A 25175-nucleotide genomic window follows, 5' to 3' on the forward strand; every position below is an offset into this window, starting at 1 on the left:
CATCCATCCAATCAGTTGGCAGACAAAATCTCCATCAATGGAGCAGGATCCGAACAATTTCAGGCCCTTTGTCTCTTTCTTACATTATTTTCTTATATATGTTCTTAACATATTCGGCTCTGTGGAGATTATAGATCATGTTTTTTAGTTTTGAGACAAAACTTTGTCAGAAGAAATTCCGGAAATTGTATGAAATCTTTAAAACTGAACTGAGTTTGCAACACAGTCCCAACAGTGTTTCATATTCTGTGGAATATCCAGGTTTGAAATTCTGAAACTCACAAAATAAAGTCTTAAAACCTAAAGGGCTTTGGTGCCTAACAAATAGGAATAAATATTGTATAAGCAGATCCATGACAGATTTTAGGCAGTTAAAATATATATATTTTTATTTTTTTCCCATGTATTTTGTTGCTGGAGACATGACAAAACAAATTTTCACAGAACAAACTCGAATCTACTAATAACATTGTCATTGGTACAGCAAATGATTAAACAATGTTTAATGAGGAAAAGGATACAGTATACATAGCTCTGATATGAATTGACATATCTCATTGCTTCTTTGTGAAATGCAAATGCATTTGTTCAAGTAACTTTCAATGTGACGTAAGAAGGCTTAGAGTGAACAATACAGTTGCTAACAATTTTATTTATAATGTTATTAGAGATTAAGTCCTCATTTATTTTCCCATCTTTGGACTGTATAGCAGCAGTGTTTCTCAGTAATGAGACATATTACGTTCTTTTGTCTATTCATCTTGTCACATCCCTGTCAGCTCCAATAAAAGTACTTACCTGAATTATGCAAATTAGCTTTTTGTTGTGTCCAGCTCCTGCTATTGTTCCTCTCTACTATGACTGAAACTTGTAGCTATCCTCTCACTTATACTGTCTGATCTTAGCACTCCTGAGGTCATGACCTTTCAACCTCAGGGCTTGACTTATGCCAGATCCATTTGACAAATCGTCCAGGCCTGCACAAAGGCTGGTTGAGCTCCAAAGTGACTGTTCACCATACATCACTGTTTCAGTGTTTTGACATTTCCTTCTCACTTTTCCTCTCAGTAATTGGACAAAGGGAACGAAAGACATTTGTGTCCAAAGAATGCTTTCATTTGGGACGATGATAAATGGCTGCCCTTTCCAAGAAGCTACAATCCCACTGCCTGCTAAAAGTTCCTTCACAAGAGGTCTTTGAGTGGGAGCTGCTCACCAATTCGCTCTTTGTTTCTCTTTAGTCTACTCTTAACTTCAGCTCCCTCACTTTAATCAAGTAACTAACAATAGAGTTTGAAGTTAGCAATGTGACTTTTCAAACATGTTTTACATGAGTTAAGTGCCTCACAGGGAACCTTCCATCACCAACATTCATGTGTGAGAGTATTTCTGGTGCCGGGGACAAGAATTGCAAAGTGGTTAGTTTCATAAGCTGAAAGGCTTTACTTAAATATCCCCCTAAATGTTAACCTTAACACTATTTGTGGGAAGGAGATTTCTCAACAAATTCCACCTGAAACAGTGAAACTACACAAAGTAAAGTTTTTTTTAACTTAAAACATAATTGACAATAGAAGCAAAACGTATCTGTTAATATTCAAGAGTACTGAATCTAGAATTTATGAGCTAGGGCTTTGTACTGTTGTTGTACAAGACTCCTTAGCTGCTAGCTCTTTGATGACTATTCCAGAAATATATAACAAGATTCAATTTTTGGGGTTTATTTAAGAGATACTGTACATTATTGTGTTCTCAAATTTCGTCCATTTTTCTTACATTTTTACTTTGCCTTTATGAGTTTTATAAAAATGATATTCCATACCCAAATTAAAGTTGCATAGGTTTTGTTATTGAAATCCATATTTATTTTGTGCTGAAATGTATGATGATCCTTTTTAGTATTCTTAATGGGAATAATAGCAACTGAAACATTGCAGGCAGATTTTGGTGTCAAAGTGGTTGACTACTGTAGGGCAAAAGGATTAAGCAGCTCATGCGTGCAGAATGATATTTCAGCCCAAACAACAATTGTTGTCAGGTACTACTAATAGCAGATGAAGAGAATTACAGCTTTGAAATCATGTCAAAATATGTGTTTTTACAAATTACTGTAATTTGAAGTCACACCTGGATGGAAAACCACAGCAATACAAACATTTCCTTCCACTATCTTTATCAGATTAGTGCCCTTTGTCATTTAATTAGACTGATAATATTACTCATAGGAAATGCCATTACACATATCTGTCGTGCTTAACAAATTCTTTGAAGTTACAGATAGGTTTTGTTTTTCTCAGAAGCCTGTTAGCAGCAGTAATGTCAGACTTTTAAAATATGATGGATTTTAGACAATGCTAGGTGAATTTTTTTTAAGTCTTTTAATCTTTAAATGCTGATTATTATATTGGTTTTAGTTTACCTCTTCACGCGTTCACGGCATCTTTAGAAATTTTTGTTATGACAATTAGTTGTGCAATACTATGATATTTGTCTCATAAAGTAGTATGGTAGGAAAAATTAAGCTTTAAACAGGGACTTTTTCTCAAAAACCCCACAACATTGATGAAACTCAGATGAAAATTTGTTCTTGGGCTTTTTTGAATGTACAAACTCATTAATGATTAGCATTTTTAAAAATTCCAACGTTTAACCATCTTGTGGATACCCTTGGAATTATTACTGTCATCTGCCATGAAAATATGGTGTAGGAATTAAATATTATTCATTATTTCATTCTTAGAGATGCCATTATTTTTAAATGATTTTTTTATTCCCAATGTTCTCCTCTCTTCACCCAAAGGCTTCACTCTTGCAGGGGTGCATTTTTCTGCAGGCACTGCAACCATTTAGTACCTCAGGAAAGGGGCCATTATTCAAATGTGTGTCTAGCCAATGAGTGTCAGCAGGTTATTTGATTATTGAGGGCTTGCTGTTGAGCCCAGTTCTTCCACACATGCACATTTTCCAGTCAGGTCACTGAAAAGCAGGAGCTCTGACTGAATTTTCCATTCTCTCGTCTGGGAGTGCTAGGACCAATTGTATGCATCAGCCATTCCCCTTGCTGACTCAGCACACACCAGTGATTGAATCTAAGACCCTCGTGATCTGTAGGGTTCAGTTCCACACTAGGCAGTGCATTTACCCTCGAAGCTACTGGGATAGCTCTCTTCACATTATTCTATGATAATTGCTATACGGTAATAAAATAGTGTGGAGGTCTTGCCAATTTTTAATTCCATGCCTGTACTTTCATAACAGATTTGCCAGGTTACCTAGTATGAGTTTTACATATTTTACTTGTTTCTTAGAATGTAAAAGGAAGGACTTTTCTGGTATTTTTTTCTCAAAGTCAAACTGATTTGAATAAAGAAAACCGTTTTATCTGATTTTCACACACATTCTAAACAAAAACAGTATCTAATTCACAGTAGTAGACTTTGCAAACAACTAAATGAAAGTTAATATACGCTGAATAGAATTTCACAGACTGTTGTAACAAAGTAGTAAACTTAAGTGAATAAACGTGCAAAAGGTAAATTATGTTGCCGGTTTAAAAGAGGTTTGTCACTATTTAATAGTGCGTTGAAGCGGAATAATAATGTGAGGTACTTCAAGTTATTCCCGTGACAAGAAATATATGTCGGGGCAGGTTCAAGCAAAGTCTTACGGTGCTTTCCAAAGACAGCATTTCATGCTTTTAGAAATCACAATTGGAAATGTTCTGCCAAGGGAAAAAAAAATCTTGCGCATACGTTTATTTGTTCAAACGCTTTCTATTGTACTTCCATCCATTATCAGACCATATCCGAAGGTGGCTTGGAAACATTAACAGGGGCGAAATGCATCAACAATTTCCCATGGAGAAGCGATGGAGCACGCGTGCTGATGTGACTGAAACATCATGGCCTGAGGCCTAATACCCCGGATGTGTTCCACTTCATAGTTTCTCATCCACTGCATGTTAATGCTGTGAGAGCTGGGAAACCATGGGAATTTAGTTAACAGGATTTCAGCCAAAACGTTCCTCATTTAAACTGTCTTTTTACAGAGTCCCCTGCAAAAGGCTGTAATCCCTCTCTCGCCCTTCCAAAAAGCCTCTTTGATTCTAACTTTGTGAACTTTCCTGTTCTATTAAGAATATGTGTCATATGGCTCTTTTAAATACACAACTAATCTTCTCAAACTTTTAATATACTTAATAGGAATGTGCACTTAAGAAAGATAAGTAGGAAGTGCTTTAGCCACTAATTATGAAATGATCCATGCAACTAACTATTCTTGCCTCCCAGAATATTCATTGCCTGAAACTTTGTTCCTTGTACAAAGAAGTTTAAGCATGGGGCTACACAACACTTTGCTGAATGAGAATTGCTGGAGCATGGATCATACTGTAGGAGGTCTATGACTTTGCTGTTGCTACCCTTAGTACAAATTTTCAAGTTTTCTGTGCTCTCAGCAACCAACAAGGTCATATTTATACACCATCTGTCCTTGTTCCATCCTGATGTTATAGAAAAGGGGAAAAAAATGACTGCAAATGATTTTACATGGGAGCCATCCTATGTTCAATCAAAATGTAAAGGTTTATACTGGATAGATGCTGAAAGCTATTTGGAAGAGGATACATGGTGGTGAGTTACAAGGAGTGGAGGAAAAGGAAAAACAATTTGAAAAACAATGTTCATTGCAAAATAAATAGGAAAAAATGCTTTTTTCACTTTCTCACCTGAGACAGTTGAAATGACAGCAAAGTTGTTACTGTGGGTAGGAGAAATGATTAAAATCATTTTTAAAAAGTGTCATATCCTCTGAGAATGAGCAATCAATACATTTTGGATTTGGAGAATCTGCAATGCAATGTCTTTGAATCCAAAGTTCAGGCAAAGATGTTGGTATGAGAATAAAAATAAGCTTCTCTGAATCACTCGAGGCTGATGTACAATCACCTCTAGATCACCAAGAACTCTCTACAATACACCATAAAAACACATACTGTACCTCCAACCCACAAGAGCACCAGGCACAGTAGATGAAAAAGCCACCAAACTACCAAAAAAAAAACAACTACTAAAAAAAATTTATAAAACCCATCAACAGCAAAAGAAAATATTTTAAAATATAAAGCTAGAAACTACTGTTGGCAGTATTAGCAGATGAAGGCTTAATGTGTTCGCATACCATTCCACTGTCAGCCATTTTAATGCAGGCGTTAACCCATTTATTTTAAACAGATTAATGTCTCTGTTAAAATAGCAGACACAGGAATCTCATACAAATGTGCTAATATTGGCAACAGAAATTTCTACTATATATATGTATATATAAATTCTGCTGCCACAGAGAATGGTACTGAACATAAACAGAGGGACATTCTGCATGTGCAGCTCCTTTTTCAAAAGACAGACATATCCCATTTGGATTAAATCCAGATTTACCAAAGATTCAAATTCTGATGTAATATGGATATGGTCTTCAGGTTTGCCTATATATCTTATAATTTTTTTTCTAGGTCTTAAAATACTTTTGTGACTTAGCTCTCTAGTAAAGCATTACTGAAGACTGATATTACTTATATCAGAATAAATATTTCCAGGTCAGGACATACTGATGAAATGGAATGTGTGTGGAAAAAAAAACCTTACTTTAATACAACGTGCTAACTTGTCACAAGAGCACTTCATCTCATGCAGAACTGTAATGGGCATCACAGCTTCAAAGCTTCCATTCTGTCTTTGAACACTTGTTTCCCTTCATGCTTTCACTGGGGTTGTTATTATAAAGTTCTGTGCAAAGTTGTCATCCAAAAAAAAAAATCATATAGTAGCTGATGCACTAAGACTGTTTCTAAATGGTGGTGTTCTAATGAATATATTATAATCTTCTCAGTTAAAAAATAATGGTCATACGTAACAAATGCATTTAATTTTAGGGTGCAAAGAGTCCTATAGTTTCATGGTTAATCACTAGGCTGAGACCAAGTTTAAATATATAGACAGCTTTAATCACTATATTCAAGGTCAGGGTTTCCAGCTGTCAGTTTATGTTTACAAGTAATCTTCCATACGTGTTCCCAGTTTTCCTTTTTGTCTCCTCCCATTTGCGTCTCTGTCGTATTACTTTTTTTTTCTCCCCCTTCATTTTTAATGGATTGCCATTTGCTCCACATCTGCTGTCTGGACCATCCTCCTCCCTCTCTAAAAATCCTTCTTCGTTCTTTTTCATTTTTTGGTGGTTTTTTTTGTTGTTCAGTACAGCCAGCGATGTAAAATGCAGCAGGTTGCAGAGTTCAAGTGCTCCGAAACGTGAAGCGAAACAGCTGCCCCTAATCACTTGCACAAGTGAGGTTTTCGGGCTTCAATTTCACCTCTCATCTGCTTGGAATCCTGCATTTCCTGTGTGCAGATCAAATGGCAGACATTGTCATTCAGGACTATGATATATAGAAGACCACTTTGGGTGCCACGCATTATATTTCACATTAATGGACCCCTCCAATTTTATACAAATTTTGTCACTTTCATTGACATCCTAATGCCAATAAAAAAGGCAACACTCTCCATGTGTGCAATTGTTTTAACTACTTATTTTGATGTAACAGTAAAATTAGGTGTTCTTTGTATCCAGAAGAGTACCACAAATCTATATACATTGAGAAAAATCTTCTTCCATAATCAACATTTTCGGTGTTGTAACTGTTTGCTGTAATTGGTTGTGGACTGTTGTAGCATTTTTGTGCTGTTTTTTTTTAAAAAATTAGGAATTACCATTACTTTTTAATGAAAATTCATAGCCACTTAAAAAAAAAATGATCCCTGCCTCTCCTTTTCTCTCCTCAAGGTGTTGACTGTTGTTGGGGTATGGTTCCATGGGCACTGGCAGGCCTCTGTAACTGGGCCAAGTGGTCAGTCTTCACACATGGGTCTAAACAGTGAGAAAGTGAAAATACTCTTAGCGCATAGTTGGAGTTAAAATTTTGCTCATCCTCTTATACGCAAGAATAACAAATTTTATGCACTTTCTGGAAGCTTGCCTGTGTTAAGGTGCACTAAAAAATGCACAATTGAATGGCCAGCTGAAAGCATTTGCAAGAATGTGGTTACATAGAATTACATAAAATTTTCAGCTTAGAAACAGGCCATTCGGCCCAACAGGTCTTTGCCAGTGTTTTTGCTCCACTCGAGCCTCCTCCCACCCTACTTCATCTCACCCTATCAACATATCCTTTTTCTTTCGCCCTCATGTACTTATCTAGCTTCCCCTTAAATGTTGAAATATCTAACGAGGCAGTATTGTATAGTAATGTTGGGCCAATCTATCTGTAGCATGCACAGTTTCTGAGAAGGAGAACACAGAAGGCATATGAAGCAAGATTTATTGATCAAGATCTGCAGATCACGGTAGATGGCAAGGAGGTACTGCAAAGTGCTCTCTATGGTGTACAAGTGCTTAGAGGGTGAAGCAAAAATGGAAGACCAACATACAGGAGATCAATGCAGGGTCACGCACCAGTAATGTCTGGATGGATATTTAGAAGATATCAGATCTGCAGAAAAATGCCAAGATAAAAAGTAAGCTTAGACAAATGTAGCCTGCCATATATGGAGACTGTCATATATGGAGAAAGCCAGTGATGATATCTTTGGGTTTCAGATGAGTTTCCTTGAATACCTCAGCACATATTTAACCTGAATTGACCTAGTAAACCTGCTGCAGAGGAAAGTAATGAACATGGTTGAGACTGCCCAGCAAGAAGCAAAAAATCATGACTATAATAATATCCACATACAGCTGACAATTATAATGTACTCAGTCATCTCTCAACCATTCTCACAAACATTTTGTAGACAAGGTACTTTACATTCAGATAAGCTATGCATAAATCTAAAAACTGCTACCTAAAATATACAACACAAAATATTCATGCATTCAATACATATTTACATTTTACTTACAGAAAAGAATATCTTCAATAGAAGATTTTTTTCTGATGTGCTGATGAGTGGAGCGAGTAAACAGGTCAAACCCTTATGCCCCCTCCCCTCCACCCTTTGAAGATGCTATCATGGAGATCATAAGCTGGAAAACTATACACATCATGGGGACCAGATATGGTGAAGTGAAATATGCTTCAGGTTTGTATACACATATTTTACAATCACACACCTTCTCTGTGCACAAATGATTTCACAGGTTTTAAACAATGACTGTTGTTCTATGATTTATTCCATGTGCCATCTGCACAACAACCACAATATGCCTAACTTTGCACATGTGCTCTTTTATTCTTCATTGGGCTACATTGAGTTACATTGAAACTACAGCACAGAAACAGGCCAATCAGCTCAACTGGTCTATGCCGACGTTTATGTTCCACATGAGCCTCCTCCTTCCCTACTTCATCTAACCCTATCAGGATACCCTTCTATTCCTTTCTCCCTCATGTGCTTATATAGCTTCCCCTTACATGCATCTATGCTTTTTGCCTCAACTACTCCTTGCCTCAACTATTCTTGTTCAGATATACCACAATCCGAGGAGCAAGAAGCCAGGCCCTCTCAACAAGAAGGCTCTCAACAACACATAGCACATCAGCCTAAAGACACGCCCTCTGGGGGAGGCAGGGTGGTTTACTGATTTTGATACACAGAGTGTGTCACCTCTCACAGGTATGGAAGGGGTAGAGATGGTGGCTAAAGAAAGGCTGATTGTTGCTGAGCAGAAGCATCATGGCCACGTTGAGTCACTTTGTAGTTCTGATCTCACCGAGTCGGCTATTAAATGCAGGATACTCCAAAAGCACAAATGGGTGCACCAGTCATAGGAATGTACCAGATTAATCATATATTTTATGATTTGCACAATATGTTACATCAACATTTCATACTATACACAAGCGCATAATTATGTGCGTAATGGTAATGTAGTACTCACATGGATAAAGACATATCCTCTTCTCAGGGCAAGGAGTACCCAATGATCCACTAGATGCACCCAAAGAGCATCATTCACGAGAGTACCAACTGGCACCGCTCCAACTTGAAGCGGGCACCAGTGGAGATAGGCACATCAGAAAAGTACACAGTAATGTTAAGAAAGAAGCACAGGCTGAAACACAAAGCACTGGTGAATATGGGATAGTACTGGCAGTGATTCAAAAGGACCCAGTTGTTACAGGGTGGAGGTCCAGCATGATGAATGGTATGGGAATACCTTAGTGGGCTTGCTTTCAAATTGAGACTATTTGAGTAGGAGTACTGTAGTCACTTGCACCTGAGCACACTACATTGGCAGTAGTCTAGGTATTGTGGAGGGAGGGGGATGGAGGGGGAGAGAACATTCAAATGCTCATTGCCATCTCTCACATAAATTATGTAACGGATCACAGATTCTAAGCACTACAATCTGGTATTGAGCACGTGGCAATAATCTCTGCAGTATGGACTTCAGTTAAATAAGCCATAGGTTTGAGCATTAATCATGAATGCTGGCACTGTTGCCATGGAAGCTTTGGAGTCCAAACTCCAATATGCAATCATGGCTGGCTACAACTGGGTTGTGGAATGGTTACAGGCAACCATGAGGGAGGGATTCTGAAAACTCATGGATGTTCACTTATTCTATGCTCAGATATAGTGAGCATCAAAAGGAGATGCCCTCCAGTTGTAAATGTGTGGAGTAGCACAGAAGCAGTCAGTTGGCATTCATGCCAGTGGCAATTCCAAGCCATCACAAAGCTCTTCACAAATAACAGTAAGTACAAAATTTGAAAGCATTGAATCCAGAGTGACTCCAGCAAAGGAAATTTAATGAAAGGGGAATCGTGTTTAACAAATTTATTAGAGTTCTTTGAGGATGTAACTAGCAGGGTAGATAAAGGGGACCCAGTGGATGTAGTATATTTGGATTTTCAAAAGGCATTCGATAAGGTGCCAAAGGCTGTTACAAGAGATAAGAGCTCATGGGGTTGGGGGTAATATATTAGCATGGATAGAGGATTGGTTAACGGACAGAAAACAGAGGGTAGGGATAATCGGGTCATTTTCAGGTTGGCAGTCTGTAACTAGTGGGGCGCCGCAAGGATCAGTGCTTGGCCCTCAGCTATTTACAATCTATATTAATGAGTTAGATGAAGAGTGAAATGTATCCAAGTTTGCTGATGATACAAAGCTAGGTGGGAAAGTAAGCTGTGAGGAGGACACAAAGAGTCTGCAAAGGGATATAGACAGGTTAAGTGAGTGGGCAAAAAGGTGGCAGATGGAGTATAATGTGAGGAAATGTGAGGTTATTCACTTTGGTAGGAAGAATAGAAAAACAGAATATTTTTTAAATGGTGAGAAACTATTAAATGTTGGTATTCAGAGAGATCTGGGTGTCCTTGTACAAGAAACACAGAAAGTTAGCATGCAGATACAGCAAGTAATTAGGAAGGCAAATGGAATGTTGGCCTTTATTGCAAGGGGGCTGGAGTACAAAAGTAAGGAAGTCCTGCTGTAATTGTACAGGGCTTTGGTGAGACCACATCTGGAGTACTGTGCACAGTTTTGGTGTCTCCTTATCTAAGGAAGGATATATTTGCTTTAGAGGCGTCCAACGAAGGTTCACTAGATTGATTCCTGGGATGAGAGGGTTGTCCTATAATGAGAGATTGAGTAGAATGGGCCTATACTCTCTGGAGTTTAGAAGAATGAGAGGAGATCTCATTGAAACATATAAGATTCTGAGGGGGCTTGACAGGGTAGATGCTGAGAGATTGTTTCCCCTGACTGGAGTCTAGAACTACGGGGCATAGTCTCAGGATAAGGGGTCGGCCATTTAAGACTGAGATGAGGAGGAATTTCTTCACTCAGAGGGTTGTGAATCTTTGGAATTCTCTACCCCAGAGGGCTGTGGATGCTAAGTTGTTGAGTATATTAAAGGCTGAGATAGATAGATTTTTGGCCTCTAAGGGAACCAAGGGATATGGAGATCGGGCGGGAAAGTAGAGTTGAGGTCGAAGATCAGCTATGATCTGATTGAATGGCAGAGTTGGCTTGAGGGGCCATATGGCCTACTCCTGCTCCTATTTCTTATGTTCTTATGCTCTTAGATCCTTGGCCTGATGCAGGCCCATCAGGGTCATTTGCATATACACAAAGTGGGCCTTTTGTATCCTCTGCAGTTTGCTCCTGGCTCCACAGACACCCACTGCTACCTTTTCAACCAGGGCAGCCCATTTTAATGGGGCACATCCACATCCAACACAATGCACTGGAGAAAGCATGACAGACAAGTACATTAAACATATTGAAAAGTGGCATTTCGGACTCAATAACTTGAATTCATTTTTAATATATCTTGTAGTCTTTCATTCTTTCAATGTGCAGAAAATAAAATTTCACTCATCCAAAAGCCAAAGCGTCTGACTCCTTTGATGTCCCTGTTTATGTACAGAAGATTCCCGTGGCAAAAAAAGTTGACGGTAATAATGACCTTCACTGCCAGTGGTAATGGATGGCAAATGGTTGCCTGTTTGTGCAGATCTTCATTGTGCAGTCACAGCTGTCCTGCTGAATTTTAGCTTCCATAAAATGTCCATCCGGGTAGAGGAGAAGAAGAACTTACATTTATATGGCGCCTTTCGTGATGTCAAGATGGCCCAGAGCACTTCACAGCCAATGAAGTAGTTTTGAAGTGTAGTCATTGGTGTCATGTAGGGAAACGTGGCAGGCAATCTGTTCACAGCAATACCCCACAAACAACAATGAGATGACTGACCAGATAATCTGTTTGTGTGGTGTTGGTTGAGGATAAATATTTACCAGGACACTGGAAGAATGCCCCTTGCTCCTCTTCAAACAGTGCCATGAGATCTTTTACAACTACCTCAGAAGGCAGACAAAAAATGGTACCTCTGACAGTGCAGACTTCCTCAGTACTGTACTGAAGTACAAGCCTAGGTTATATGCTCAAGTGTCTGGAGTGAGGCTTGAACCCACAACCTTCTGACTCAGGGGTGTGAGTGCTACCAAGCGCCAGAGCTGACACTTAAGCATCTGATTATTTTGCAGTACGCCTGCTGTTTGGTGTAGTACATATTGCAAGTTGTGTGCCCTTGGGGTCCTCTGTGCTCCCAGGCAGGACTATCTTCCTATTGCAAATTTAGAAGCTGCTGCCTGGATTTTCTAAAGTGGACATCCACATCAGAGGGAGCCATTTTCAGCTTTACAGCCTGGGTGTTACCCTGCCCACCTATTGTAGAACCCACCTGATTTTCATCCCACTGCTGAATATCAGACATTCTTGATACAAAAAGTATTGCTGTAAAAGTTTAGGCCAGAACTATCTAAATCCCTGGACACACTGCAGTACAGAAAAAGTATTACCCTTTAATTTTAAAGATATTAATATGCACTGGGATCACTTGTATGCAGCTGAGAACCTCATATGGGAAACAAAACAGTGTGTAGCATTAGTCTTTGTACGATCAGTGCTGTCTCGTATTATCAAGGCGACAGTTACACCATTTGTGATTAATCATAAATCATAATATGGTTCTGTGTAGGCTGAATTACACTCTGCATTTATTTTAACTTATTTTTCTCACTCAAGGAAGTTTAGAGATCGTCATCCGAAGTAATGTTATCTCAATGGATTTGATGAGCTGTGCATCCCAATGAATTATAAAATGAAGATGAAAAATAGTTAGGTTCAGTGGAATACAGGATTTCTGTATTGTCCCTCACCAACATAATTGAACATTATGATTCCTTAAATGCACGTTAACATGACTGCTGTTTTATTATTTTCAAATGTGAGATAAAGTTGGAAGCTGCTTTATACATTGATAATTCATGTTTAAACTTTCTTTTTAATAATTGCATTACAGTTATGCTTTTGTTGTCTCAATTTCCCCTTTTCTCCCCTCCCACCTTGAAGGCAATGCCTCTTGCAGGGTAGTTTCATAGGTACCAGCACCCCTCACCCAAGTAGTCATTCTTCATCTGTGACTGGTGATGGTGAATATTAGTGGTCCATTTGATTGTGGGCACATCACAAGTTAACTCCTTCTTGTTCTCGTCCAACATCCATATATATGCATTTTCCAGCAAAAGCCCTTGGGACACTGATGCAAGTTGAAGCACTTTCACTGCCGCTGTGGCTGAGACCAGTTAACGTAATGCATACCAGGGATCAAACTAGGAACTTCCTGGTCTGTGTAAGCTCAATACCACACTAGGTGGTGAATTTACAACAAAACTACGGGGAAGCATGACAGAACTGTTTGGTACAAATTGAATGTTTTCGGACAGTAAAATGTTCAATGTTCTCATCAGCAGTTTGAACAATTGAAGCAAGAACCCTGCTTTTTATGACACCAAGGCCAGAATGTTGAAGGGGCCAGAATAAAAAATTAAACTTAAATTTTCTATTTAAGAGATCAAGTTACATACTGGAAAAATACCATTAACTCACATTCTGAGCTATTTGCTACTACCTTTTTTTCTGTCAAACACCTCTTGTAACATTTGAGAACCAGAATTTCCTTCTTCTCTCTACTGTCTGGTCATTCCAGATTTGATGAGATCTGTCACCACATGAATGGAAATTAATCTTTTGGTTGTGTTTACAGATCTGTTATTCATTATGATTTAGTTCAGCATAATGTACTGTTCTGCTTTCAATGTGAGCAGGCAGTTTAATCGCTTCTTACTTTTCTATTTTAAAGTAGCTGCTTGTGGCCTATAATGTGTGAGCGTAAATTATCAGCTGGGGGTTTTAGAAATCCCTAGCTAGTTCTTTAAAAGCCCATTGTTGCTAACTGTTAGCTCAAAGGCAGAAGAGTCCTAGAATTCCTCAGGGAGTGAAGTTAGAGGGTTTAAAATTGGGTAATTGTGCTGTCTGAGACTGAGGGTGGAGACCTTTCGCTAGATTTTACTTAGTTAGCTGCTCTCTCTAAAAAAAAACATTAGCATTGAGCCAGAGGGGTTTTAGAATTCCTCAGTAAGTATGTAGGCAGTGATGCAGATGTGGAGCAACTGTTCTGTCTGTGACCAGAGGTTTGGACCCTCAGTTAGATTGTCGCTACTTTCAGTGGCCTCCAAAGTAGCCAAGCCAACCTCGATATCCCCAAGTGTTGCCATTATTGATAGTAAAGAGTCTTGAATTTAAGCCTGTGTGGACCATGGAAGAGGGATGTTAAAACTTAACCAGATGCTTTTTTGCAGCACCTTTGAATAGATTTTTTGTTCTTTGTATCTCTTGATATTGCTAAGTATATGAGTCAAGCACAGTTCAGTCCTCATGATTATGTAATCCTGTATTTAATGATCATTTCATCTTGTTTTTGAATCTGTTTGTCTATATAAATTGGATTCATTGTAACAAGGATTTTGGAAGTCGAATATTGAATGTTGTAATGAGTGCCTTATAACAGAGCTTGTGTTATAACTGAGCTTTATTGGGTATGTACTATTTTGCTGTGCTAAAGTTTTCTTGGATGTTTATATGAAATACAATTATGTTTTGTTCAAATAGCCAGGAGTGATTATTGTCATGTATCTTAGGCATTAATTTATAGTAGAATTAGAAACAACACAGAGACTGTACATTTTGTGATTGGCATCCTTTGCTCTGTGATCCATTCTTTAGTTTTGATTCCCTTTAGCCACTATACATGCCTGAACTAGGAACGGAGGTTCAAACATTCTTAACACAACAGTAACAATATACTAGACATTATGTCCTTTTTTCTTTATATACGATGCATTCACACCATAAGCTTAACGTTAGTATAATGTCATTTTGGTTTCGCACCAACACTAGACTTGTGGAGTGTACATCGGGTGTTGAGGCCCAAACTGACTCAGTCCGCATCTGCCCTGTAACTGCAGCATCAGTGTAAAATGAAACAGATGCCACAGTTGTAGTGTGAATGCATCCTGAAACCAACTTTAAGTTATCTTTAAAATCTTTTAAACTAACTTTAAGTACCGTGAAAATATCAGTCAATTTTAACAGGTAAATTCAGCAATCTTGAAGGAAGCACAACTCTCCAATCCACAGACCCTACAAGCGTAGAACAGGATTGGCAAATTTACCCTGCAATCTTTTAAACTAAATTGAAGTGAAATTCCATGTTGTAAACTTCTATGATTCTATGATTCTATGAAGTAGCAGCAAACATTACTACTTTTTCTCCAACAGGCTGTTAAAGACCACGGAGACGCTTCTGATTTGAATGTAGGTGAGCTTCTGCGGGGGGTTCTCCCACTCGTTATCTGTAACTTGAGCGGAAGAGCCACAGGAACCTCAGAAAACCGGCACAAATGAAGCTTAAGCTGTTTTTCTGGGGTTTCCTCCATTCTTCCACCATAGTTATGCAGTCATGATTCATTCATCCTGTGCCAGTACTCTGTGTCGCTCTTATTCCAACCAGGCCATCAGGCTGACTACTGGGCAACAAGCGATATCCTCTCCAGTAATGGCTCATGGCTCCTCTCAGGAACCTGGGCACAGCCGCACAGCTGGCCTACAATGAGAGTCATGCTGCCATCCGTAATAGGGTCAGATCGAGTGAAGCTGCATCTGCAGGAAGGTTGGCCTCCTGCTCCTGAAGCTGCAGAGGGGCGTCCACGTTTTCTGCACCAGAAATCAAAGAGGTGGACAAGGGTTAGCTTTTAGTGTGAAGGAAAAGCAGAGAGAGATGAGAGCCTGGCAGCTGTAGTTTGTCATGCAGAGTGTGTGGGGAGAGATAGAAGTGAGAAGGGAAAAAGACGATAAGCTGTGAAGAAAATCTGCACGACTTCTTCTCCAGCATTGCCACTCAGCCCCTGCCCGTGATGGCCAACACATCTTCCTCCAGAGAGGAGAGGATATACAGATGGGCTGGGCCTCCACCGGTCACCGCCTCCTGTTTCACATTGTACACGATCTTTTCCTGCAAGAAAGGAATGTGTTAATCACAGCCTTGTGAGCTATTTTGGGAATGTGTCTGCTGTGGTCAAATAGTTTGAATGTTGTGTGGAAGATGTGAGACGTGGGGAAGTGAAAGTGGCAAAGGTGGTGAAAGTAGGAAGTGCAGGGTGTGTGAGAAGGAGGAGAAGGATGTGGAGTGAAATGTGGTGTAGGAGTGAAGGGAAGTGGGGGAAGGGAGTATTGTGAGTAGTTGCTTTGCAAGTGTGAGGAAAGTGTAGTTGAGGTGAGAGGTAAGATTCTTACCTTGACAACTCTGCTGAGGTCATTAAACTTTTTCTGGCATTGCAGCCATGTCTTGGGAGCTAAGGTTCTGGCATTGACCCCCTCTCACTGGTGGCAGAAATGCGGCCTGGAGGACCTTCTGCACCCCCACTCAGTGGTAAAAGGATCTCCCTCCTGCTGTCCACCACCTGGACTAGAAACCTGGGTGCCTTGTATGTACCTCTTGCAGCCATTTCTCCAATTGCAAAGTTTCCCTGCTGTCCTTTAAGAGGTACTGACACCCTTTAAATGGCATCACTGAAGCCTGATTTCCAGCCCGCGAAGCAGGCTCGCAGCCAATAAGCAGTGCGGTTAGTACAGCCTCCATGCCTAACATTATAATGAGCTGCCTGCAGGAATTTCACATTGTTATTGGCTCACTTTCCTCATTGTTAGGCTAATGGGTACCCAGGTGTTGGGGCTTGCACCAGGACCCTCACAGACCTGAGGGTTTTCAGAGGTCACTAGAGGATCCCAAAGATTTGGTACGCAAGTGGAATTTCTTTGTTTCAAGGCCCTGAACCCAGGATGATATTAAGGCTTCAGGGCCTTCCGACAGCTGCTGTCCAAATATTCTAATAGTAATAACAACAATTTGTTGAGGGTTGCAACTAAATCAGTAATTGAATCAAAGGATGTCTATCCCAAAGCCCCAATTTACAAGACCTGCAAAATTGGGTTCTGCTGGCCCAAAGCATAGGTTGGAGCAAGCTGCACCAAATTTTGTAAAATCATAGAATGGTTACAGCACAGAAGGAGGCCGTTCGGCCCATCAAGTCCGTGCCAGCTCTCTGCAAGAGCAATCGAGCTAGTCCCACTCCCCTGCCCTTTCCCCATAGCCCTGCAAATTTTTTCCCTTCAAGCACTTAACCAATTCCCTTTTGAAAGCCATGATTGAATCTGCCTCCACCACCCCCACAGGCAGTGCATTCCAGATCACAACCACTCAATGTGTAAAAAAGTTTTTCCTCGTGTCACCTTTGGTTCTTTGGCCAATCACCTTAAATCTATGTCCTCTGGTTCTTGATCCTTCTGCCAATGGGAACAGTTTCTCTCTATCTACTCTGTCTAGACCCTTCATGATTTTGAATACCTCTATCAAATCTCCTCTCAACCATCTCTGCTCTAAGGAGAACAACCCCAGCTTCTCCAGTTTATCCACGTAACTGAAGTCCTTCATCCTTGGAGCCATTCTAGTAAATCTCTTCTGCACCCTCTCCAAAATCTTCAAAATAAGCCCATATTGAATGCACTACAGGCACAGGAAAAGCTTTCCCAGAGAACTTGGCCTGTAGCACTCGTGGCTGGCTCTAAAAGAGCTGAAGGTCACCATGAAAGGAAAATCTGCAGTTGTGGCAGAAAAGTGGATTAAATTGTTCATTCCCTGTTCCTTTTGATGCTGAAGAGTTGGGGGTCCTGCTGTAGGAGGTGCACCATAGGAGGGTGGATCTTGACCTCTCTCCAATAAAAGCACAGGTGCACACTGCATGGAGGGAGGTCTCTGACTGTCAGTGCAGTAACCCAGTTCTCTAACACCTGGCTGCAAATGAGGAACAAGCATGCAGTTATCATGGGTAAGGCAAAAAAAGGTACGTGTCACCCTCGGTTTGCAACACATTTCGCATGGAGCCACCGAGCATGGGACAAACCTAAGTTGAGAACTGCTGCACCCTCTGGGAGATACCAATTTTAAGTGTTGCGCATAACCATTGCCCTTTTTCACACATTCTCTCATTGTGCCAAAGCTGCATGGTACACTTTTGTTGAAGGTGGAGGTGAAGAACAGTAAACAGATGCTGAGGTGTCCAGACCAAGGAGCTCCTCTGCTGTTAAGAGGTTCTCAGTGGGTCAGCAGCCATGGATGCAGAAGAAAGTCTTGTTCTTCCAAGAGCGATCCATCCAGTAAGGTAGATTTTGACTTTGTGCGATGGTGTAAAATGGGTAATAGCAAGTCGGCAACACATTTTACATCTCACCAGATTTTTATTTCTATTGACTTCATCCTCTCAGCGTGGGTGGGGGTAAAAATTTCCTGCTGGTCTCAAAGGCCCACAGACATGTCATATGTGAGTCCAGCTCAATCCAGGTACTAGGCAGAAAAAAATGCTTTAAAACCTTTCCTGTAACTCCAGTAATTTCTCTTGAAAGTTTCTTCAGGCTGCAGGCTCCAAAGGAAAGTATTACCACTCATATCAGCTGATACTGGCAATAGGAATGCTTCTTTTAACTCATTATTAATTACCATTGTTGCAATGGGAGCACAAATCATGGGATTTGGGGACTTGAATGCCATTGGCACTGATTTTAATATATGCTAATGAGCTCCCAGTAGCATCAATGAGCGCAGGCATGGAGGGCCTCAGATTGGGTCAGGAATGCAGCGCAGCCATTATGGAACAAAAACCCAGTAGCAATCCAGAACCCACCAACAAAATTGCCGGTACACTGATTTTATCCAGACGCTCACCAAAAATGCACTTTGGGGAACCTGACGACATAATAAAACCGATGGCCTTATTATGGAGCTGCTTTGCTATCATGCCGAAATGCAAAAATGGAGGACTACCCAGCAAAACAAATAATGCATGAAGCAAAATGTAGTCAAGAGTACATGAAAATGCACCCCTCACCAAAAAAAATGTAAGAACATAAGAACTAAGAAATAGGAGCAGGAGTAGACCATACGGCCCCTCGAGCCTGCTCCACCATTCAATCAGATCATGGCTGATCTTCGACCTCAACTCCACTATCCTGCCCGATCCCCATATCCCTTGATTCCCCTAGAGTCCAAAAATCTATCTATCTCAGCCTTGAATATATTCCATGACTCAGCATCCACAGCTCTCTAGGGTAGAGAATTCCAATGGTCCACAACCCTCTGCGTGAAGAAATTCCTCCTCATCTCAGTCTTGAATGGTCGGCCCCTTATCCTGCGACTATGCCCCCCAGTTCTAGACTCTCTAGCCAGGGGAAACAATCTCTGAGCATCTAATCTGTCAAGCCCCCTAATAATCTTATATGTTTCAATGAGATCACCTCTCATTTTTCTAAACTCCAGAGTGAATAGGCCCATTCTACTCAACCTCTCCTCATAATACAACTGTCTCATCCCAGGAGTTAATCTAGTGAACCTTCGATGTACCGCCTCCAAGGCAAATATATCCTTCCTTAGATAAGGAGACCAAAACTGTACTATTGTACAACTGTAGTAAGACCTTAACTTCCTTACTGTTATACTCCAACCCCCTTGCAATAAAGGCCATCATGCCATTTGCTTTCCTAATTGCCTGCTGTACCTGCATAATAATTTTGTGTTTCTTGCACGAGGACGCCCAAATCTCTCTGAACACCAACATTTAATAGTTTCTCACCATTTAAAAAATATTCTGTTTTTCTATTCTTCCTATCAAAGTGAACAACCTCACATTTCCCCACATTATACTCCATCTGTCACCTTCTTGCCCACTCACTTAATCTGTCTACATCCCTTTGCAGACTCTTTGTGTCCTCTTCACAGCTTAATTTCCCACCTAGCTTTGTATCATCAGCAATACATTATACTTGGTCCCTTCATCTAACTCATTAATATAGATTGTAAATAGCTGAGGCCCAAGCACTGATCCTTGCGGCACACCGCTAGTTATAGCCTGCCAGCCTGAGAATGATCCGTTTGTCCCTACTCCCTGTTTTCTGTCCTTTAACCAATCCTCTATCCAACCCCATGAGCCCTCACCTTGTGTAACAATCTTTTATGTGGCACTTTATCAAATGCCTTTTGAAAATCCAAATATACTACATCCACTGGTTCCCCTTTATCTACCCTGCTAGTTGCATCCTCAAAAAACTCTAATAAATTTGTCAAACATGACTTCCCTTTCATAAAACCATGTTGACTCTGCCTAATCGTATTATGATTTTCTAAGTGCCCTGATACCACGTCCTTAATAATAGATTCCAGCATTTTCCCAATGACCGATGTCAGGCTAACTGGCCTGTAGTTCCCTGTCTTCTCTCTCCCTCCTTTCTTGAATAGCGGCGTAGCATTTGCTACCTTCCAGTCCTCTGGGACCGTTCCAGAATCTAGAGAATTTTGGAAGATCATAACCAATGCATCCACTATCTCTGCAGCCACCTCTTTTAGAACCCTAGGATGTAGGCGATCAGGTCCAGGGGATTTGCTGACTTTTAGTCCCATCAGTTTGTCCAGTACTTTTTCTCTACTGATATTAATTGTTTTAAGTTCCTCACTCTCATTTACCCCTTGGTTCTCCATTATTTTTGGTATGCTTTTTGTGTCTTCTGCTATGAAGACAGATACAAAATACTTGTTTATCACATCTGCCATTTCCTGATTCCCCATTATAATTTCTCCTGTCTCAGCCTCTAAAGGACCAACGTTTACTTTTGCTACTCTCTTCCTTTTTACATACTTGTAGAAGCTCTTACAATCTGTTTTTATATTTCTTGCTAGTTTACTTTCATAATCAATTTTCTCCCTTTTTATCAATTTTTTGGTCGTCCTTTGTTGGCTTCTAAAACTTTCCCAATCCCCAGGCTTATTACTCTTCTGGACAACATTATAGGCCTCTTCTTTCAATCAAATACTGTCCTTACTTCTTTGGTTAGCCACGGGTGATTTACTTTTCCCGTGGAGTTTTTATTTCTCAATAGAATGTGTACTTGTTGAGAATATTGAAATATTTCTTTAAATGTTTGCCATTGTTTTTCAACTGTCAAACCCTTTAATTTAATTTCCCAATCTACCTTTGACAACTCACCCCTCATACCTAAGTAGTTGGCTTTATTTCAGTTTAAGACTCTAGTTTCTGACTTAGGTATGTAACTTTCAAACTGAATGTGAAATTCTATCAGATTATGATCACTCTTCCCCACAGATTCTTTTACTGCGAGATTACTAATTAACCCTATCTCATTACATAATACAAGATCTAAAATAGCCTGTTCCCTGGTTGGTTCCATGATGTATTGCTCTAGGAAACCATCTCGAATACATTCCATGAACTCATCTTCCAAACTACCTTTGCCAATTTGATTTGCCCAGTCTATATGCAGATTAAAGTCCCCCATGATGACTGCATTTCCTTTGTTACAAGCTCCCATTATTTCATGATTAATACTCTGTCCAACAGTTTTGCTACTATTAGGGGGCCTATAAACTACTCCCACCAGTGTTTTCTGCCCCTTGTTATTTCTAATTTCCACCCATACTGATTCTACTTCCTGATCTTCTGAGCCAAGATCCTTTCTCACCACAGTCCTTATGTCATCCTTTAATATTAGGGCTACACCCCCTCCTTTTCCATTCTGCCTGTCTTTTTTAAATGACATGTACCCTGGAATATTTAGTTTCCCAACCTTGGTCATTTTGCAACCATGGGCTCAATTTTGAAATGGTGGCGGGTTGGCGGCGGGGGGGAGGGCGGGGGAGGGGGCGGTGAAGGTGCACGTGGTAAACCCGAATAAACAAACCTTACCGTTTCCGACGCGATTGCTTCGTAATTGATGGTAATTAACATGCTTTCCAGGTTTCGCGCCCGGCAGCCGGCCTGATTGACAGGCTGGCTACCGTCAGGAGCTGCAATGCGAGGTGGGGTGGGGAAGAGAAAGAGGGAGAGCGAGACGTCATCCGACGCTGGAACGGAAGATCGGGGGGGAGAGGGGAAGATCGGGGGGAGCAGGGAAGATTTGGGGGGAAAGGGGAAGATTGGGGGAGAGAGGAAGATCGGGGTGAAGAGCGGGAGATCAGGGGGACATCGGGGGGTTGAAGAGGGGAGATCGGGAAGGCATCGAGGGGGTGAAAAGGATGCGATTGGATAGGGTGGAAAGGTAGGTTGATTTTATGTTTTAACTTCATGCAATGGTTTTTTAATTTAATTTATTTTGTTTCTTTTTGCCTGACCCGGCCCTTCACGTTTGGTTTCACCAGGCGTGAATCAGAAGCGGTGGGCAAGCCGCCCAGGTAAGTTAAAAATCGTTCCAACTACCTAATATGTCACAAGTAAAGTGCCTTAAGTACCTCAACTATCATCCCGCCAGCTTTAATTGCCGGCGGGACTTCCGAATTTGGGACGCCCGCGTGCCCACAGGTGCGTCCATGGGGAACTCGTAAGTCGGTGGGTTGGAGCCGGCTTCTGAACCCGAACGGGATTTCCCTGATTTTCGGAGCCCCCCAACCCCCCAACGCACCCGCAATTTCCCAGGAAAATCAAGCCCCATGTCTCTGTAATGGCTATTATGTCTCTTACCTACTCCCTCTGTTAGGTCTACTTGAACAGGCCAGGTCTCTAGGACTCCAATGTGCTAATTTTGATGGATAAGGCTTGCACTATGGATAGAGCTTTGTCCAAAGTCATAAAATTTGGGGCCTAGTGGGATTTAGGCATTAAAATGAGGCTGAGCGTACGGTACTGCGGCCTCATTATTTCGGCACAAGTCACCCATCAGAAAATCAACAAAACGGGTGTTCGAGATCAGGCACCCAATTTTCCAACCCATGCCCACTGATGGACCTTGCAAAATTTACCCTCATAACCCATATAAGTAAAATTTTGGCAGTTTGTACTATTATCTGCAACCTGATATTACATTTGAATCATTTAGATTTTGAAATAACTCCAAGTTATCTGTTATTATCTATAGTGTTTATTTAGGACCAGCTGTTATCCAGAGTGTTGATTGCCTGCACAGTCCATATTGAAGATGCATGATGACATTCACACTTCAGAATTAAAATCTGTGATGTCAGTAGTGCAAGTTTACAGAGCCATAATTTGCAATTAATGACTGAGCAATTCTATGGTCTGTACATTTTAAATCTTCTTAATTTATAATGCAGCCGATTAAAAGCACAGTAGTGCTTAAGAAAAGTGGATGTGTATAAATTAATATCTGATTAATATCTGTTGCCAATTATTTGTGAATTACTTGATGATTTTACTATTCTAAGCATCAAGGAATGATTCTGTTTGGAATCAGCATTTCTTTACTAGATCTCCAAACACCCTAAAATCTATCCTATGGAGAACATTCATGGGTGAAAATTACTGTCAGCGATGTGACTGTACGAACGTTTAACATGCACCTTTCTGCTCTTTTAATAAATTAGCTCTTGTTACAATAGTGGAGAGAGGAACTTGATACAATTACATTCAGCATTTATACAACAACGTTGCTGACAGTGAGGTCATTTTGACTTTGTGCGATAGTGTAGAAGTCAATGGAAATAAAAATTGAGAGAGATGTAATATGAGCTGCCGATTCACTATCATCCATTTTACACTATCTCACTAGGTCAAAATGACCCCCAGTGAGTTTCATCCTTCAACAATTAGACATGATGTTGCTTCATCGTAAAAGTATCGCAAAAGTGGAGAGATTCTTCTGACAATTTGGAGATGCTTTTACAAGGGCTCCATATGATTTTGGTACTTACATCTTCCCCCACCATCACCAGTATAATGTTTTGCTCCACAGAGCTTAATTGCCGAATGCCTAATTCTGAATTTGAGAGGTTTACCAAATGCCTCAGGTCACCTAACTTGTCGGCAATGGATGAATTCTCAGCCTCAGCATTTAAGAAGATGTTCTTAAATTTGGCATCCATCTTCTTGGAATCTGTTAATCCCTCTATATCCTTCTAAATCCTGTAGCTGGTAACACCCAAGGAAATCTATTCTTGGTGGATGTTAGGGCTGGGCAATGTAGACATGCGTTGAATGTCCCTCAGGCATAAAATATGCATTCCTCACCACATTTACTATCAAATTTAATATTGAGAGGGACATGTGGCCTTGGGTAACTCAAAATTCCTTCGCACTTCATTGTGTAACAATCCCTGTGTAGAGCTTCTTGTTAAACTTACTAGGACTATTTAGATAAAGTTAAATCAAATATAGAAGCAAGTCTTCCATCAAATTTAAAAATAGAAGATCTTTCTGGAACCTAAAATGGGCACTATTCCACTTCATAAACAACCATAAGTTCAGCAAACCCTCCATTTAGCATCAGACTTAGTTACCCCCCTGGACCGAACTACAGTGGACAATTTGGAAAATAATATTATAAGGGAGCACTTGAGATTTAAGTTCTTCATGGTTAATTTTAAATGTTGTATATCAAGTAGGCTTTTTGTTCATATATTTTGTTGATTATACTTTTGGCATTCAAGTACTCACAGGTCAGATGCTAAGCAAATGGGTCTGTAATGTGCCACATCAACATACCTTAAATTGAACCCCAGAAGAACAATCCCAACTGCACCAATGTGAACTCTTCCAATTCTCACACCAGGCATCCTGATGATCTTTCCAACTGAGATTATGAATTTGAATGAAATTGAATATCTAGCAGTTCTGGACTGTGTTCTCGTGCTTACTAAGAACTGAGATGAGACTGACTAAGCTGACATGTAGCATCCAATAGCTGGAGGAGAGGAGACTTTCTTCCTACCTGTCTTAGTTAAGTTCATGTTCAGGTCCCTGAGGTGAAAGAAAGACATACTAACCAACTGCACCACTTAGTCTCCTCACTTGAAGCCCAATGGATTTGAAATCCTTGAGAATTGTTTCCAACAAAATTGGGAGCATCAAATATCTGAAGATGGTGGTAGCACCAGAGACACTGTGGTCCGAATGATCGTGGACAATGACCTATGTTCGTGTTTCTTTTGCTTTCTTGAAGCAGTTATATCTTTCAAATAAAGGCCAATAATTTTGGCATTAATAGTAGATTTACTGTAATATGTCTGTCCTAAAATGTCAAGTAAAATGAATCTGTCCAACCAAAGGTAATTTTCACTCCAGCACATAGTTTCAAGCTACTAGTATCCAAGGTAACCTTCACTTTGAGCACCTTGTTGATTCCCTTTCAGAAATCCCATGAGATCATTAGACATAGAGACATTCTCAGCAACTATCACCTCAGCAGGAGGGATGTTGTAA

At 40.3% G+C, this 25175-nt stretch overlaps 1 long non-coding RNA gene across 3 annotated transcripts in view; it reads right to left on the minus strand.

Annotated features, from left to right (window-relative positions):
• Window positions 1-5979: 5979 nt before the first annotated feature.
• Window positions 5980-25175, minus strand: part of LOC137320481 (uncharacterized) — a 227307-nt gene continuing 208111 nt past the window's right edge. For 2 of the 3 annotated variants that reach the window (XR_010962549.1, XR_010962548.1), the window contains one exon: window positions 5980-6392. This is a non-coding gene — a long non-coding RNA (uncharacterized lncRNA). Of the gene's footprint in view, window positions 6393-6693; window positions 6922-25175 lie in introns of those variants that run through there. The other variant, XR_010962547.1, reaches the window with a different exon arrangement.

The sequence above is a fragment of the Heptranchias perlo genome, chromosome 4, assembly GCF_035084215.1.
Source record: "Heptranchias perlo isolate sHepPer1 chromosome 4, sHepPer1.hap1, whole genome shotgun sequence".
Lineage (NCBI taxonomy): Eukaryota > Metazoa > Chordata > Chondrichthyes > Hexanchiformes > Hexanchidae > Heptranchias > Heptranchias perlo.